At 46.8% G+C, this 18156-nt stretch overlaps 1 protein-coding gene across 2 annotated transcripts in view; it reads right to left on the bottom strand.

The window, feature by feature from the left end:
• GRID1 (glutamate ionotropic receptor delta type subunit 1) overlaps positions 1-18156 on the bottom strand; it is a 1044532-nt gene that overhangs the window by 246381 nt on the left and 779995 nt on the right. The window lies entirely within an intron of this gene.

The following is an 18156-nucleotide window of genomic DNA, read 5'->3' as shown; positions in this document are numbered from 1 at the left end:
CCCCTGGCTGGCCCCTGGGTACTGGGGGACTGGGCGGGGGACAGCTGACTGCCACTGGCTGCCATTGTGTGGCCACTGGCTGAGGGTCTGCAGCTGCTGGCAAACCTGGCTCTTGCATGTGCCCAGTGACCAGAGTGTGCCCCTTTAAGGGCTCCGGGGCTGGAGGGGGGGGGAGCAGACAAGTTTTCCTGGTTGTGCCCAGAGTGGCCACCAGGGGAAACTGGGAAGGGCTGGAGGCCCCCTAATTCGAAATAAGTGGCTACACAGCACTTATTTCAAATTAGCTATTTCGAATTTGGTGTTATTCCTCGTAGAATGAGGTTTACCTATGAGGGCTCCACTATCGCGAATTTATTTTGAAATAGCAGTTTGTATGTGTAGACACTATTAAAGTTAATTCAAAATAACGGCTGTTATTTCGAATTAACTTTGCAGTGTAGACATACCCTTATATTCTGGGACAAACACAACTAAAACAATACAACAGGGGTGGGCAATAATTTTTCGGGGGGGGCAGTTAATGAATTTTGGTACATAGTTACAGGCCAGCTCTATTCCTGGAAGAGTAGGGTGTTTGGCAGGAAGGGGTTGGGCTAGAGACTAACCTCCCCCCAGAGTTGTGTAAGTCAGACGCTTTGAATTAAAAACACAGCAAAGGGCTCGCAGCTCCGGCCCCTGCCAGGATAGTGCCATGACCAGGAGCCATTTAAATAGGATGCTATCTGAGCCACTGCCTGGAAAATTGGTGGCATGGCCAGCAACATATAAATAGAATCAGGCAGATCTAGTCTGTGGGCCAGATCAAAGTGCTAGGTGGGCCGGCTCTGGCCTCCAGGCCACCTCTTGCCCAGGCCCAGTATATATTCCCCTTGTCAAACAGTAGCCTAATTTTGAAGAAGTTATTCAGATGTGAAGGAATTTCAGTGCTCTTTGGCACTACCTTCAAACAACGTTGTCAACAGTACCTTTAGCCTTGTCTATACTTACCGAAGTGTCGCTGCTCCAGAGGTCGATCTTCCGGTGTTTGATTTAGTGGGTCTAGTATAGAAGTTGTGTAACTTAAGCTGACTTTCCAGGTCTTGTGTAGACCTGGACTTAGTGTAGACTAGCTCTTTCTGCCAAGATATTTTCTGTGGGTTAAAGAACGCACATGCCTGTCCACAGCCTTCATTGAATGTCATGTATGATTCCCTTCTAGTTAGCCACTGAATTTTATGAAACTGCTATTTTCATTTCTTAACTAGGTCTGTATTCAGTGTCTTGCTTTCCAATGCATTTTATAACCTGTATAGTGGCTTACTCCTGTAGCCATTAGCTTAAAGACATACATTTCAGATTTTATTACTGCAAACATGGATTTTCATCAATGATAAATTGGTTCCTAAAGTATTTAAATGCCTGAATTTATATGTACCATTGCGCATATTAAGAAACAGAATAAAGTATTCATATAAAACATTTCATTTCATAATTTCAAGTTAGCACAACCAGATGGGGGAGAAGGCCCTTAGGAAATAATAACAGCAACAATCAGTCTTATTTGGCCAGAGCATCTCTGAATGTTACCAATTTTATCACTCTTTCGGGATTTCTTTCTTTTTAATACTAAAAAATATATACTAAATTATTTCTAATGACAAGAAACATCTACGTAAATCATACAGAGATATTTTCCCCACATATAGTTTACACATCTTGTTGCCATATTCAGCGCTGGACTAAAGTAACTTAAATGATTTAAAAGTAAAAAAGGAGTTCTATAAAAAGTGGAAAGTAGGTCAAAGGATGAATATAATCAAATAACGCAAGTATATAGGGGCAAAATTAGAAAGATGAAGGCACAAAAGAAACTCAGTCTGGCTAGCAACATAAAGGGTAACAAGAAAACATTCTACAAGTAAATTAGAAACAAGAGGAAGACCAAAGACAAAGGTAGGCCCATTGCTCAACGAAGAGCGAAAAACAATAACAGAAAATATGAAAATGGAAGATGTGCTTAGTAATGTCTTTGTGTCAGTTTTCACCAAAAAGATTGGTGGTAATTGGAAGCCTAACATAAAGAATGCTAGTGAAAACTGGTTAGGTTCAGACGTTAAAATAGGAAAAAAATAATTTAAAACATTACTTAGAAAAGTTAGTTGCCTTCAATTCAGCAGGGCCTGATGAAAAGCATCCTAGAATACTCAAGGAGTTGACTAAGGAAGTGTTTGAATCATTAGCTATCATCTTTGAAAAGTCATGGAAGACAGAAGATATTCCAGAAGACTGAAATCTATAAAAAGAGAAATAGGAACAACCCAGGAAACTAGAGACCATTCAAATATCTGAGGTGAATAGGATGGAGTTTAATAAGGACAAATGCAAAGTACTCCACTTGAGGAGGCACAATCAGTTTCACACATACAGAATGGGAAGCGACTGTCTAGGAAGGAGTACGGCAGAAAGGGATCTAGGGGTCATAGTGGACCACAAGCTAAATATGAGTCAAGAGTGTGACACTTGTGAAAAAAGCAACCATGATTCTGGGATGTCTCCACTATCTGCTCCCAGAATATTGCTCCTGAGTCAGCAGAAGGGAGGAGCAGAGGCACAATATTAAGTGTTTTCTCTGTCACCTGCCATTTTCATAAGTTAGCAGAGAACCAATTTTGTGCCAAAACATAAGACCCTGCTCCAATTAATTTTTCTTGTGATGCTTACTCTCTGTGTCTATAAAAAAAATCAGATTAAAGGGTACTTTGGAAACAGAGGAAGGAGACAACAAACCAATGGAACAGAACTATTGTTATTCTCCAGTTTCCACCATTTCCTAGCTTCTTATTTGTATCTCAGGTTATGTCAAGACTGCAAGCTACTTTTGAAATACGGTTTTCTGGAAGAGATCTTCCAGAAAAGCTTATTTCAAAAGAGAGCGTCCACATGCAAAAAGTGCAACGAAATAGCGATGTGCTATTTGGAAAGATAGCATCCATGCTGATTGGACAATATCTTGCATTTAAGGCCACCCAGAACTAGTTCAGGCAGGGCATTAGGTCAGCAGTTGCTTCCAGGCGCTGCTGCCTAAGGCTAGCTGAGATGCATGCTTAAAGGGACACCCCAGGACAGCTGTTTCTCTGCTTCTGCTGCGTGCTTGCCTACCTCTCTGAGGGTATGTCTACACTACCACCTTAGTTCGATCTAGGGTGATAATGTAGGCAACCGGAGTTGCAAATGAAGCCCGGGATTTGAATTTCCCAGGCTTCATTTGCATAAAGCCGGGCGCCGCCATTTTTAAATGTCCGCTAGTGTGGACTCCATGCCTCGCGGCTACAGACTAGGTAGTTCGGATTAGGCTTCCTATTCCGAACTACCGTTACTCCTCGTTTCACAAGGAGTAAAAGTAGTTTGGAATAGGAAGCCTAGTCTGAACTACCTAGTCCGTGCCGTGTGTAGCCGCGTGGCAGAGTCCACACTAGCGGACATTTAAAAATGGCGGCGCCCAGCGAGATGCAAATGAAGCCCGGGAAATTCAAATCCCGGGTTTCATTTGCAACTCCGGTTGCCTACATTACCCCGCTAGTTCGAACTAAGGTGATAGTGTAGACATACACTTTATTACAATAGGGGCAGGAGTGGGGACCTGCCCTGAAGTGAGAGCTGTGCTCCCTTGCCCTGGTATAGTCCTACTGGAGGTCTTTGTTCTTGCTCCTCACTTGCTCCAGACTGCACTGGTAGCCCCTCGTGGCCAGGGTCTCAGCCATCCAACCATATATGTCTGCCTTGTGCCATCTGGAGCGGAGATCCTGGAGGATCTCCTCCTTGCCCCACACCTCGAGGAGGGCCAGGATCTCCGCTCGAGACCAGGATAGCGCACATCTTTTCCTGCCCCTAGTAGGCTCCTGGGAACCCAGGGCATGCTCCCTGGGATGGCCAATGGGCTCTTGGGGGGCTTGAGGCTGGGACATAATGTCCAGCTGTGTGGCAGTGGCAGCCACACGGTGTCTGGAAGCTCCCAGGGCTGGCTTTCTGCCACAAGCCTTGTCCCAGCTGCCTGCAGCTTTAAGAGCTGCCAGGAGACAGGCACTATAGAATCCTGATTAGTTTGGAAGGAGTGGCCAGCAGGGAACCTTTGTTATTTCCTGGAGGCCTCTTTTTTTGACAGAACTCCCTCTTCAACATCCACACATGTCTACACTACCACCCTAGTTCGAATGTAGGCTTTTTCGGAAAAGGCATTATTCCTCAGACAATGAGGTTTACTGCTGTTGGAAAAAGCCCTCTGTTATTTTGACTTTTTGTCAAAATAATGCAATTGCAAGTTGGACGCGAGCATTGTTTTTTCCAGACTTGTTAGTGCTTTTCTGATATATTATATAGGCACAAGCTCAAATGATTTGCACTAGGGAATAAAAGAAAAAAATCCAAGTTTCCCTTACTGCATATAAATGCGCTAGTAAGGGTCTACATGACCCATGGTAGGAGCTGTGCTGATGAATCATTTTGGCAAGATCTAAGTTTTCCCCTTCGTTAGACAGCTTCATTTTTCACATTAGCACATTTCCCATGTTTAAAGTGCATGAGTGAAAACCACAATGGATCTCTGCACAAATGACTTAACAAAATCTTGACAGAAGAGAAAATATATATCTGCTCCCTAAAATACACTAGTTGAAAAGCTACTTGACTAATTATTAGGTCTAAGATAGAAGAAAATTCCTGCCATAACTCATTATTTTCCTGCAGTACTCCTTTAAATAATTTATATAGTAAAGATCCAATAACTTGAATCTTCATCCTCCCTCCACCTCAACCCAAACATTCACACCTTCAGAATTTACAAACGAATGTAGACTGACTTGTAGTGCTTGGTATTCCTTCCGGAACGATATGTGATAATTATAAGATTGCAAAAGAGGAGTAATAATACGTTACTGTAAATTAATAATAAGGACCTTTTTGTATGTGAATGGATGCTAGTTAATTTGAATCAACCACAATCAGTTTAGTAGAAGGGCAATGAATGAAAACTGCAGTCAAGCAGAATCTCTAACCTTTAGTTTTCAGACTTATTTTTCATACCTTATAATTAAATCTAATTTTAAAGTACTTAAAAAGTCAGCAATTCACTTGCTGTGCATCTTTCTATCAAAACTATGTAAAATGACAATATACTTTTCCCCTTCCAAATGACTGATGTCTAGAAACATGGAGGTGAATTCATCCCTACTGTAACTGAAGTCACTGCAGTCACATCAAGGATAAACATGCTTCAGATACAATAGTTAAATTGTAGAGATAGAGGGAAGTTGATTTGAACTGAAATATGAGACACACAGTTCCCAGGAACTTCAAGTTTGTCAGCAAAGGTATTAAATAAATGATTAGATATGAAGTATGGGCAGTGATTTCTTGTTTAAACTTTCACTGACAAAAGGGATATAGCATGCAGCTAGAGCTATAGGAGGTAAGAAAAATGAACTAAAACTTGTTAAAATTATTCATTAAAACAGTTTTTCAATGACAAATGATAATTTTATTGAAACAGAACCATTTTGAACACATGTTGATTTCAACAATATTTAGTTTGAAAATGAAGATATTTTGATAATGTTAACATGTCCCATTTCAAAATTTGCATAGTGAAATGTTTCAGTATTTTGTTTTCAAATGATTTTTTTAACAAACACTATTGTTTTTACATATAAAAATAAAAAAGTGTTAAAAAGTCAAAGCTGGAATGAAATGTGAAGCAAAACAAAATGCATCTATTAACAAAAATATTTTTTTCCCCTGAATTTTATTTTTCAGGAAATTTCATACTTATTTGTTTTCATGACTTTTCAGAATACAAAACAATCAAAATTAAGGAATTTCCTAGGAAATGGAAAATCCAGTTCCCACCATGATGTATTCATAATCCCAGACCAATTCCAGCAAGTGGCAGAGGAGGCTCTGTGGGTATTAGGAAGGTGGTGGACTTGATATACCTGGGTTTTTAGCAAAGCTTTTGATATAGTCTCCCTCAGTGTTGTTACCAGCAAGTTAAGAAAGTAAGGATCAGATAAATGGACTTTAAGGTGGATAGAAGATGGCTAGATAGTCAAGCTCAACAGGTAGTGATCAATGGCTCGATGTCTGGTTGGTGGTTGGTATCAAGTCAAGTGCCCCAAAGGTCAGTTTTGGGGTGGTTTTGTTTAGCATCTTTATTAATGACTAGGAGGAGGGGATGGATTGCACCCTCAGCAAGTTTGTGGATGACACAAAACTAGAGTGAGAGGTGGATACACTGGAAGGCAGGGATAGGGTCCAGAGTGATCTAAACAAATTGCAGGATTGGGCCAAAATAAATCTAATGAGGTTCAACAAGAAGAAATGAAGAGTCTTGCACTTGGATGGAAGAACTCCAAGCACTGTTACAGGCTGGCAGAAACAGCTCCGTGAAATAGCCCCAGGACCTGGGGATTACAGTGGATGAGAAGCTGGATATGAGTCAACAGTGTGCCCTTGTAGCCAAGAAGGCTAGTGGCATATTAGGGTGGATTAGTAGGGGCATTGCCATCAGATCTAGAGAAGTGATTATTCCCCTTTATTCAGCACTAGTAAGGCCACATCTGGAATACTGCATCCAATTCAGGATCCCCCATTAGAGAAAATATGTGGACTCATTAGAGAAAGTCCAGCAGAGGGCAACAAAAATGATTAGGAGTATGGAGCACTTGACTTAAAAGGAGAGGCTGAGGTATTTGGACTTGTTTAGTCTACAGAAGAGAAAAGTGAGGGGGGATTTGGTAGCAGCCTTCAACTTCCTGAAGGGAGGTTCCAATGAGGATGGAAGGAGGCTGTTCTCAGTGGTGACAGAGGGCAGAACAAGGAGCAATGGTCTCAAGTTACAGTGGGGGAGGTCTAGGTTGGATATTAGGAAAAACTTTTCACTAGGAGGGTAGAGAAGCACTGAAATGGGTTACTTAGGGAGGTGGTGAAATCTCCATCCCTAGAGGTTATTCAGTCCCAGCTTGACAAATCCCTGGCTGGGATGATTTTGTTGGGATTGGTCCTGCTTTCAGCAGGAGGTTGGACTCCTGAGATCTCTTTCAAGCCTATGATTCTATGATTCTATGAAAAGAGAAGAGAGGTAGAAAAGAAAGCAAATATTATGATAAAAAAGAAATGCAGCAGCAACATTGTGAATTGCCGGTACCATGAAAAACAGGGTGGGTACAATCCTGCACTTCCTTATATTTGAATGGTTTTAACAACAACTGCAAGGCACAAATGGTGTTTTTCCAGTTCTGTTTCTGAAAAGTAATGACCCTCTATGACTCTGTGACTATCACCACTGAAGTCACAGGTTCTCAGCACTCCTTGGAACCAGGACCCTAGAAACACATTACATAGTTCTGAACACACTAAATTTAACATCTTCATTTGCTTTTGCTAAAGTTTGTTCAATCACAATTTCTAGTCTGCTACAATAACTTGTCCTCAACCTTAGTTTTCTGGTCAGTTAATCATTTTTTACTATTATACAGTAATAACCTGGAAATAAGGTAACTATGGGCTAACATGAGGGAACATACAGAAGTACACTCTGAGGGCTGAAGGTGAGGGCCCACAAGAGAGCTTCAAAACCTTGCCTCTAAAGGCACTGGTTACAAAACTTCCCCCCAGAATCATAATCCACAGATTTTGGGGAACTGCTGCCACCATCAAATGCTTTATATCCATAAAAACCAGGGTGAACACTTGAAATCACGCCCAGGGTACCACAAGCTCTTTGCCCCAAAAGAGCTTGAAAAAAGAAAAGAGAAAAACAAGCTGCAGTCTCTGGTAGCTGATCCCTCAGTCGGAGACATGCAGATACCCTCAGACAGACAGACTTTCCAAGACACAAAAATCAACCATCACCTTAATAATGATATTTATTACAAAACAAAAGATAAACTTCATAAAGCATACTTGTTTGCTAGATGTTAAAGAGCACTAAGGAAAAAAAATTAAAATAACACAGAGACAAGTTTCTGGACACAATGCAAGGTAGTAAATGGGAAGGGGAGGAATAGATTCACACAGAGCAGTTCAAACCAAACAACAAAATAAAGAAATTATCCTGAACACGACAGGATTTGCTTTCCCCTTTCACTCACTTCTAATTTTATCTTTGTTCAGTCCTCTCCCATGCCCTGAATTCCTTGGAGACATGGCAGTCCTGTCTGGTTTTAAATCATTCTGTCTCTCTCAACTCTTGGTTTTTCTCTCCCACACATAGAAAGCAGAGAGGGGGCCTATAGCCAATTCAAATTTCAACCCTCTATCTTGATTGGTTCTCCCAGCACCCTGGACAACACCTTTGCTAGCTACTTGAACGTAACCCCTTAGTCACCGGGTGCCAGTCAGCAATCTTCCTGTCCATTACATACACACACACACACACACACACCGGCTATGTCTACACTGGCACCCTTTTCCAGAAATGCTTAAAATGAAACAGTTTTCCGTTATAAGTATTTCCGGAAAAAGCGCGTCTACATTGGTCCTGGAGTTATCGTTATAACGATGCGCTTTTGCGGAAAAGCGCGTCTACATTGGTGGCGTGCTTTTGCGGAAAAGCAGAAGCCCGGAACAATTTTGAAGAGGGCAAAGGCCACCAGACCTTTCTGGGGATGGGGCCGGAGCTCCATTCAGACACGTGCTTAAAGGGGTCTCGCCGGACAGCCGTTCGTCTCCTGCTCCCGTGCCTTGGGACCTCTGCCAGGGACTGACACCCTTAGCAGGTTTGGTGGTTGCCCTCTGAGTTTTGGGGACACCACCATTTGGCCCCCAACTGCTTTTTCCTGCGTTTTGTTTCTTCTGCCCTGCCCTGCCCTGCCCTGTCTGCTATGGAGCCACGGGTGGCCATGTGCCTGCTCGGGCCCCTGTTGGAGCTGTGCAAGTGCGTGCAGCTCATGCTGGAGGCCGGTGCCATGGTGTTCCAGGACCAGGAGGCAGCGATTGCATTGGACTCCCTCACCAGGGAGGCCATGGTGGCCGTGTGGCATCAGCACCCCACCGTGGAGAGACCAGTCTGGAGTTTGGACATCAGTACCGACTGGTGGGACCGGGTGGTCCTCGGACTATGGGACGACCAGCAGTGGCTCCGGAATTTCCGCATGAGAAAGCAGACATTCCTGGAGCTGTGCACCTGGCTCACCCCCGCACTGCAGAGAGCCACCACCCAGCTGCGGGCACCCATCCCCGTGAACAAGAGAGTCGCCATTGCGCTGTGGAAGCTGGCCACACTGGACAGCTACCAATCGGTGGCACAGCAGTTCGGGGTGGGAAGATCAACCGTTGGAGTGATCGTCATGGAGGTAAGTCCCAGGGGGAGTGGGGTGGCAGGAGGGTGCTGCACTCCATGCCCAGGGACAGCCAAGATTCCAGACTGGGTTGCCCAGGGGTTTGGGCTGTCCCTCCCTTGCACAGGCCCGCTCGTGGGGAGGGGGGTGGCGAGGGGGCTCTGGTGGGGGTGTGTGTGTGTGTGTGTGTGTGTGTGTGTGTGTGTGTGCATGAGGACAGAGGGAATCAAGGGGGCGGGCCAAGGGAGCGCACACTCACCCCTGCCTTATGTGATGTGTTCCTTTGTGTTTCTCTGCACCCTTCTGCAGGTCGTCCATGCCATCAACGACGTCCTGCTCCCAAGAATCATCCGCCTGTGCGACGTGGATGATACCATGGCCGGCTTCGCTGCCCTCGGGTTCCCCAACTGCGGGGGAGCCCTGGACGCAACCCACATCCCCATCCGGGCCCCAGAGCATCGAGCGGCCCATTTCATGAACCGGAAGGGGTACTGCTCCATTGTTCTGCAGGCCCTCATGGACCACCAGGGCCTCTTCCTGGATATCTACGGGGGCTGGTTTGGCTGGGCACACGACACCCGCATCCTCCGCAACTCCGGACTCTTTCAAAGGTTGGAGGCGGGCACCTACTTCCCCTGGCGGGATTTGACTGTTGGGGATGTGCCCATCTGCATCGTCGGGGACGCGGCCTACCCCCTGCTGCCCTGGCTAATGCAGCCCTACACAGGGCAGCCAGGCCAGAACCGGGCCCGGTTCAACGACCGCCTCAACCGGGCCTGAAATCCAGTGGAGCTCGTCTTCGGACATTTAAAAGCCCGCTTCCATTGTTTGCTCACCCGTCTCGAGAGGGTGAGCAGAATGCAACGGAGGTACTGGCCGCGTGCTGCGTGCTCCACAACATTGTGGAGCGCAGTGAGGAGGCCTTCCTCCCTGCATGGATGGCATCCGAGGCACAGACATTCGACCAGCCCCACACAGCTGCCGTCCGCCAGGCGCGCCACGATGCGGTGCGCATCAGAGAGGCCCTGGTGGACATGTTTGCCCAAGCCCTGTAGTAGGGTCCCTGGGTCTCCCCAGACTACTCCCTCCCATCCCATCCCTTCCCCACCCGCTCCCCTTACCTCTCCCCAATTGTAAAGCGTCGGTTCAAAGCACATCGGCCATCATCATGACTGTTCGTCGGGTGCGTCGGGCATAGTTAGGGTTTTTCTTTTTAGTTTAGGCTAGGGTTTAGGACACCATCGCCTGTCCCGAAAGACAGGGAAGAGGATTCGGGGTTCGTGCGGAAGGCTCAAGTCAGCGTACCTGATTCCAGTCGTCTTCTAGGGATCTCCTGGCTGTTCCTCTCCCGAGGCCTGGAAGGACCAAAGGATTGAGGTTGCCAGCAACACTACCAATCGTTCTCCCTGCGCCTAGACTATGTTTAATAATCTTTACTGTGCGTCTTTTAACCGTTCTTGCTTGTTTGTTAGCTATGTTAAATATAGTTGGTGGTTTAAATTTTACTGAAAAGTCTCAGTATTTATTTATGCGCCACAAACCAATGACCACTTAAAAAGGGACCCCCCCCCCCCCCCCGGTGATAGACTAAAGAATTTGGTGTCCACAGTTTGTAACCCTTTTAAATTTAGGTGGCTAATTGGCATCTCAAATAATTTCTTACAGTTACTAGAGTAACACAATAACCAACACCAGAATCAACTGAAACATAGAACTTTTTATTTACAAGGGGGAGGGGGAGAGACCTTCAACTGGGACGGGGAGGGGGAGAGACCTTCAACTGGGACGGGGAGGGGGGGAGCTACTGGGACGGGTAGCTCCTTCGTGGGTGGACCTGCACACGCGGGGCAGGCCGCATCGGGGCAGGCTGCACGGGGAGGTGGGCAGGAGCTGGGGACATATGAGCAGGGGAGGCAGGAGCTGGGGTCATACGAGCAGGGGTGGCAGGAGCAGGAGCAGGGGCGGGAGCTGGGGGCATAGGAGCAGGGGCCATTATGGGGGCAGGAGCTGGGATAGGAGCAGGGGCCAATGCAGGGGCAGGAGGGGGCATGGGCAGTGCTACGGGAGGGATGGCGGGGGCATGGGGTACGGCCATGCCATAGTGCACGGCGTGAACAAAGTGTGCCGTGAAGATGGCCATGGAGTCACCCATCCTTGGGCACTCTCCAGGAAGACACCCCAGCCCTCCTGCCGCCACGGAAGGTCCCCCTGCACGCGCTCCTGAATGGAGGCCTAGATTGCCTCCACAGCGATGACGTGGCGGCGAAGCAGCTGGTCCCGCTGTTGGAGCCTGTGCCTCCGGGGTTGGCCAGCTGGAGGTGCCGCTGCTGCCGGACTGGGGGGTCTTGTGCTCGGTCCCACTGCAGGGAAGAGAAGAAAGGATGGGTCAGTCAGGCAGGCCGGCCACTGTCCCCACACCTCATGCCCTCCTCCCCTGAGCCCATGTGACCCCACAGTTGTGTGGCTTGGCCCCACTCGGTTCCCCCCGCTCCCCGTGTTGTATGTTTGCAAGGAGGACCACCCCTGGAGTAGGGTCCTCCCTCCAGTATTGTAAGCACCGGTCTGTGTCCTGGCCCCGTGGAGGGCGGGAGGGTGCTTGTGTTGCGTTCACCTGTGGAACTCCCTGCTGGTGGAGACTGTGAAAAGCTTTGGGCTAATCACTGGTGTTTGACAGGGAGCGAGATGCATCCCCACACAGTGCCTGGGAGCACATCTGGCAGAGGTGGTCTGGGCTCTCAGATCCCATCGTGTGGGATATCTCCTGGACGGAACCAGAAGAGTGACTGGGGGGCGGGGGGGGGGGGGTCTCATCCTTGCAGCACAACTCAGGGGCCCTTCTCCCTCCCACTATTCCTCCCGCAAGCCTGGTAGCCCAGGGACATGTATGGCCACAATGGGGACTCCCCTCGGGGAGCCAGCCAAGGCACCGGGAGCAGGCAAGGGGCTCGGTGAGGGCCACGGTCACAGGGTTGTGATGCTGTGGTGTACCCAAGAGCAGCTGGCTGTGCCTCACAGCCAGGCATGGGACAGTGTGCCGTTCTGCGTGCTGCACCCTTGGCGGAGGTGCGGGCTCTGGGCTGAGTCCCTGGGACCCTGGCCGGTTCCAGCCGGCATCCACCCTTCCCCCTGGTCCCGCCGCATGTGTGTGAGCAGCACGGTCCCAGGCGTTCCCTGCAGCTGCCTGCCATGGCCACGTGCCGCTCGGTCACCAGGCTGCACGTGGTTGCACGTGCTGCTTGCTGCCTAATGCTACTCAGCGTGCAGCTCACGAGGCCTGAGTGACATGCTCTCCCCCTCCTCCCTCCGGGCACCTGGCTCCCCCCCCCCCCCCCGCCCTCCGCCCCCCGCCCTTGTAGTGCAAACTGCAAAGACTCACCAGTGGATTCTTCCCCGGCCTCAGAGGAGCTGCTGGAGGGGGCCTGCTGGGTGATGGTAATGCTGGCCTCCTCTCCTGATGCGCCACCCCTGTCCTCTCCCTCCTCCGCCTCGCTGGGTCGGATGATGGGGGGCCAGAGGCAGCTGTCCACAGGCACCTCCAGGGGTTGCGGGGCTGGCTGCCTGAGTATGGCATGGAGATGGTCATAGTGGGGGCAGGCATCTGGTCCTGCCCCCCTGCCCTCGCTGGCCCAGACGGAGCTCCTTTACCTTCCCCTGGACTTGTTCACAGTTCCGGGCGGGGTGACCTTGTTGGGCCAGAGCCTCGGCCAGCCGGGTAAAAATTTCCACGTTGCGGCGCCAGGACCTGATGTCATGGAGACCCTCCTCCTCCTGCCAGAGGTCCAGGAGGGTCTCCAGCTCCCTGGGGGTCCAGGATGGAGCACGCCTTTTGCGGCCTCTGGGGGCCTCCTCCGCTGGGGGTGCAGGGGGCTCACCAGCTGGAGCTGCCATTGCTGCTCAGAGATGTGGCTGGGCAGCACAGGGGCACCGTGGCAGAGCTCAGGCTGCAGGGTCTGAGGCATGCTCCTGCCACATGCGCCCAGCAGCCAGCATGCTCTTTTAGTGCTAGGGTTACCAGGAAGTCCAGGGCTCCTATGGGGTCTCCAGGCGTCCAAAGCGTTTTTTTCCATTTCTTCTGCTTTTTCGGAAAAGCTGTCTACACTGGCCCTTTTCTGGAAGAGTTTTTCCGGAAAAAGGACTTTTGCCTGAACAGGAGCGGCAAAGCTTTTCCGGAAAAGCGGCTGATTTCGTACAGTAGATCATCAGTGCTTTTCCGGAAAAGCAAGCGGCCAGTGTAGACAGCTTGCAAGTTATTCCGGACATTAAAAGTCATTATTCCTTTTTCCCCGTGTACCCAATATTTCTTACCCATCCTAAAAGGCTTTGCACTATAGCTCTCCTTCTTCCACTGACATGCTCAAGTCCTATTGAAGCCAATTCAAATATTCCTCTTGATTTCAGTGGGAATTGGATTGAGCTCTCCTTTAAAACTTGCTGGAATCTTTATAAACCCACCAATGCCACTCCTAAATTCTGTGGGATGGCTAGAAAAAGACACAGGTCATCACAGAGCACCACATGCAGGACACTAATCTGTACTGGAACAATGTAATTCAAGGCCAGGTCTCTGCTGCTCTCAGACTTGCTATTTATTTATTTTAAAAGATTAAAATAAGTGGGAAAATAGACATTTATGGTACATCTACACAGCAGGGCTTAACTCAAAATAAACTACACAAATTGAGCGGTGTCAATTGCATAGCTTATTTCAAAATAGCTTATTTTGAAATCGGGAGCGTCTACACAGGACTTCTTTCAAAACAGAGCACTCTTCCTCTGACTTCCCTTACTCCTCATACAATGAGGGTTACATGAGTCAGAGTAAGAAGTCCTCCAGCTTGAGAGTATTTCAACGTTATTTCAAAATAACTGCCTGCTGTGTAGACCAATCCTCCATTCAATAATCAAAAAATGATAACTTAACAGGTCCAATTATAAAAAATAGCACCAGACACTTCATATAAATATTGAGAACTCATTCAGACTACAGCAGAGTACAGATATAGGCCTGAGTCATGAAGATTGGTTCCAGGGATCCAGAACTCCATTGTTTATAATGTAAACAAAGCATTAAGGGCCAAATTGTAAAAACTTATGCCACTCATTGTCGACCAGGTACTCTGACAAGTCACCCATCACTGACAGTGGGAATAATCAGGTCACTAGCTGTTCATTGTTGCAAGTTGAGGGTTTAGAGTCAGGCCCAAGAAGATAAAAGATGAACTTGAGGTAGTTCTTTTCTTTGAAGACTAATGAATCCCTATCATGCAACCCAGTTATCTTAGGGTATGTCTACACTAGCCACCCTAGTTCGAACTAGGGTGGCTAATGTAGTCATTCACACTTGCAAATGAAGCCCAGGATTAAAATATCTTGGGCTTTATTTGCATGTTCCCAGGCGCCGCCATTTTTAAATGCCCGGTAGTTCAATCCCCCTGCCCGCAGCTACACATGGCACGGGCTAAGTAGTTCGAATTAAAGCTCCTAATTTGAACTACCGTTACTCCTCATTGCAGGGGGTTCAAACTACCGGGCATTTAAAAATGGCAGTGCCCGGGAACATGCAAATGAAACCCGGGATATTTAAATCCCGGGCTTCATTTGCAAGTTCGAATGCCTACATTAACCACCCAAGTTCGAACTAGGTTGGCTAGTGTAGACATACCCTTAGATAATTGTTCAGGTCTTCCATGTCAAAATAAGGTGTGAGGAAAACTTTTACAATGTGCCCCATGCCAGCGTGCAGTACAGCTGCCACATGATTATAATATGTACATAAGGAGCACTTATAGATGATAAAGTCATTGCGGAGAAACTAAATTAATTCTTTGCTTCAGTCTTCATGGCTCAGGATGTTAGGGAGATTCCCAAACCTGACCCGTCCTTTGTAGGTAACAAATCTGAGGACTTATCTCACATTGAAGTGTCATTAGAGGAGATTTTGGAATTAATTGATAAACTTAACAGTAACAAGTCACCAGGACCGGATGGCATTCACCCAAGAGTTCTGAAAGAACTCAAATGTGAAATTGCGGAACTATTAACTATGGTTTGTAACCTATCCTTTAAATCAGCTTCGGTACCCAATGACTAGAAGATAGCTAATGCAACACCAATATTTAAAAAGGGATCTAGAGGCAATCCCGGCAATTACAGACTGGTAAGTCTAACGTCAGTACCGGGCAAATTAGTTGAAACAATAGTAAAGAATAAAATTGTCAGACACATAGAAGAACATAATTTGTTGGGCAAAAGTCAACATGGTTTCTGTAGAGGGAAATCATGTCTTACTAATCTGTTAGAGTTCTTTGAATGGGTCAACAAACATGTGGACAAGGCGGATCCAGTAGATATAGTGCACTTAGATTTCCAGAAAGCCTTTGACAAGGTCCCGCACCAAAGGCTCTTATATAAATTAAGTTGTCATGGGATAAGAGGGAAGATCCTTTCATGGTCTGAGAACTGGTTAAAAGACAGGAAACAAAGGGTAGGAATAAATGGTAAATTTTCAGAATGGAGAGGGGTAACTAGTGGTGTTCCCCAAGGGTCAGTCCTGGGACCAATCCTATTCAACATATTCATAAATGATCTGGAAAAAGGGGTAAACAGTGAGGTGGCAAAGTTTGCAGACGATACTAAACTGTTAAAGGTAGTGAAGACCAAAGCAGACTGCGAAGAACTTCAAAAAGATCTCACCAAACTAAGTGACTGGGCAACAAAATGGCAAATGAAATTTAATGTGGATAAATGTAAAGTAATGCACATTGGGAAAAATAACCCCAACTATACATATGATATGATGGGGGCTAATTTAGCTACAACTAATCAGGAAAGAGATCTTGGAGTCATCATGGGTAGTTCTCTGAAGACGTCCACACAGTGTGCAGCAGCAGTTAAAAAGAAAACAGGATGTTAGGAATCATTAAAAAAGGGATAGAAAATAAATTCATGGTATGCCCACATCTGGAATACTGTGTACAGATGTGGTCTCCTCATCTCAGAAAAGATATCCTGGCATTAGAAAAGGTTCAGAGAAGGGCAACTAAAATGATTAGGGGTTTGGAGTGGGTCCAATATGAGGAGAGATTAAAGAGACTGGGACTTTTCAGCTTGGAAAAGAGGAGGCTAAGGGGGGATATGATAGAGGTCTATAAAATCATGAGTGGTGTGGAGAAAGTGAATAAGGAAAAGTTATTTACTTGTTCCCATAATATAAGAACTAGGGGCCACCAGATGAAATTAATGGGCAGCAGGTTTAAAACAAATAAAAGGAAGTTCTTCTTCACACAGCGCACAGTCAATCTGTGGAACTCCTTGCCTGAGGAGGTTGTGAAGGCTAGGACTGTAACAGGGTTTAAAAGAGAACTAGATAAATTAATGGAGGTCAAGTCCATAAATGGCTATTAGCCAGTATGGGTAAGGAATGGTGTCCCCAGCCTCTGTTTGTCAGAGGGGGGAGATGGATGGCAGGAGAGATGTCGCTTGATCATTACCTGTTCGATTCACTCCCTCTGGGGCACCTGGCATTGGCCACTGTTGGCAGACAGAGTACTGGGCTGGATGGACCTTTGGTTTGACCGTTCTTATGTTCTTATGTAAGATTTGGCTCAGAAAGATGCTGAGGACTCTGACCCATCTTCCAAAGCATTTAAACACATGATTAACTTTCCACCAGGGCCCAGCCCCAATGGTGCACTTGCTTCTGTGGTCAGTTTAATCAGAACCAGAGTATTCAGCACTTTGCAAAACTACGTCTAGACTTTGGCTGGTCTGTGCCCAGTCAGGCGGATAAGCAAAGGAGAGAAGAGCAGAGGCGCTGCACGCCACATTCTGCATTTCCTGTGCAAGGGCCAAGGCAGTCTAGGCTTTCTGCTCTCCTGAGTTTAGCGGCTGCTTCTTGCCCATGGAACTGCCCCATTCTTCCAGGCTGTGGAGCCAGCTGGCCACGAGCAGGAAAGGATACTGAACCTCTGCACAGGGTAGCATGGCATGTTTATGTAATCCATTCACCTGTGGGGTTTGGTTCACTGTCCCATGGAGTGGCACTTAGACCACTTACAGAGAGAATAATAAGTGTGTTTTACAGCATCAGCTGAGCCAGCTGGATTTTAGCTCATGCACCAGAGGTTCATGCACTGAGCCCCAGAAGTCCCAGGTCAGTTCCAGCAATCAATATTACACTTACTTCTGCAGGCTGAGTTTCCCTGGATCTCTCTCATGGAGAAAGTGGCTCTGCACTGGCCCCAATATGTGTCTTTTATGATATAGACCCAATGTAGCATATTACTCACAGAAGAAAACAGTGAAAACAACAAGAGCTCCAATTGCGTCTAAAAAACTGGTTGCCAGAGACGGATTAAATGCTGGATTCCAATCTGAGTGTCAGGGGCATGCATCAGTGTATGTGTCCAGGGAATGGTATTGCCATGACATTCCCACTTATGCAGATTGAGGGCAGGATGCTCTCTTACTCTTCATACAGGTATAAGCACTAAGTAAAATATGCACAAATGCATGCCTGTGTAACTCAAATTAGAAACAGGCTCTAAGGAGACTGTAGATGTAGGACAGAAGAATACATTAAAACACCTGCTAAACCATATGAGAGTTCAAAATGATAACCAATTCACAATACCCCTGAGTAAATAAACATCTACCCATTCCCATTAAATGGAAGAATTATGACATTTCTTGAACACTCAGCTTGCATATTCTGGCTCCAGAGTTTCATGCATTTGAGATATTTTATAGTTTTCCTTTTTAACTTAATTGGATTTAATAGAGTCTATGAGTTCTTGAACAGATATTTATCACAGCATAATATTTATGTTGTTATTTCTACCTGCAA

This window comes from Pelodiscus sinensis, chromosome 8 (assembly GCF_052426305.1).
Source record: "Pelodiscus sinensis isolate ZL-2025 chromosome 8, ASM5242630v1, whole genome shotgun sequence".
Classification (NCBI taxonomy): Eukaryota; Metazoa; Chordata; order Testudines; family Trionychidae; genus Pelodiscus; species Pelodiscus sinensis.
Note: the sequence above shows the minus strand (reverse complement) of the source record. Positions and strands in the feature narration are given on the sequence as shown.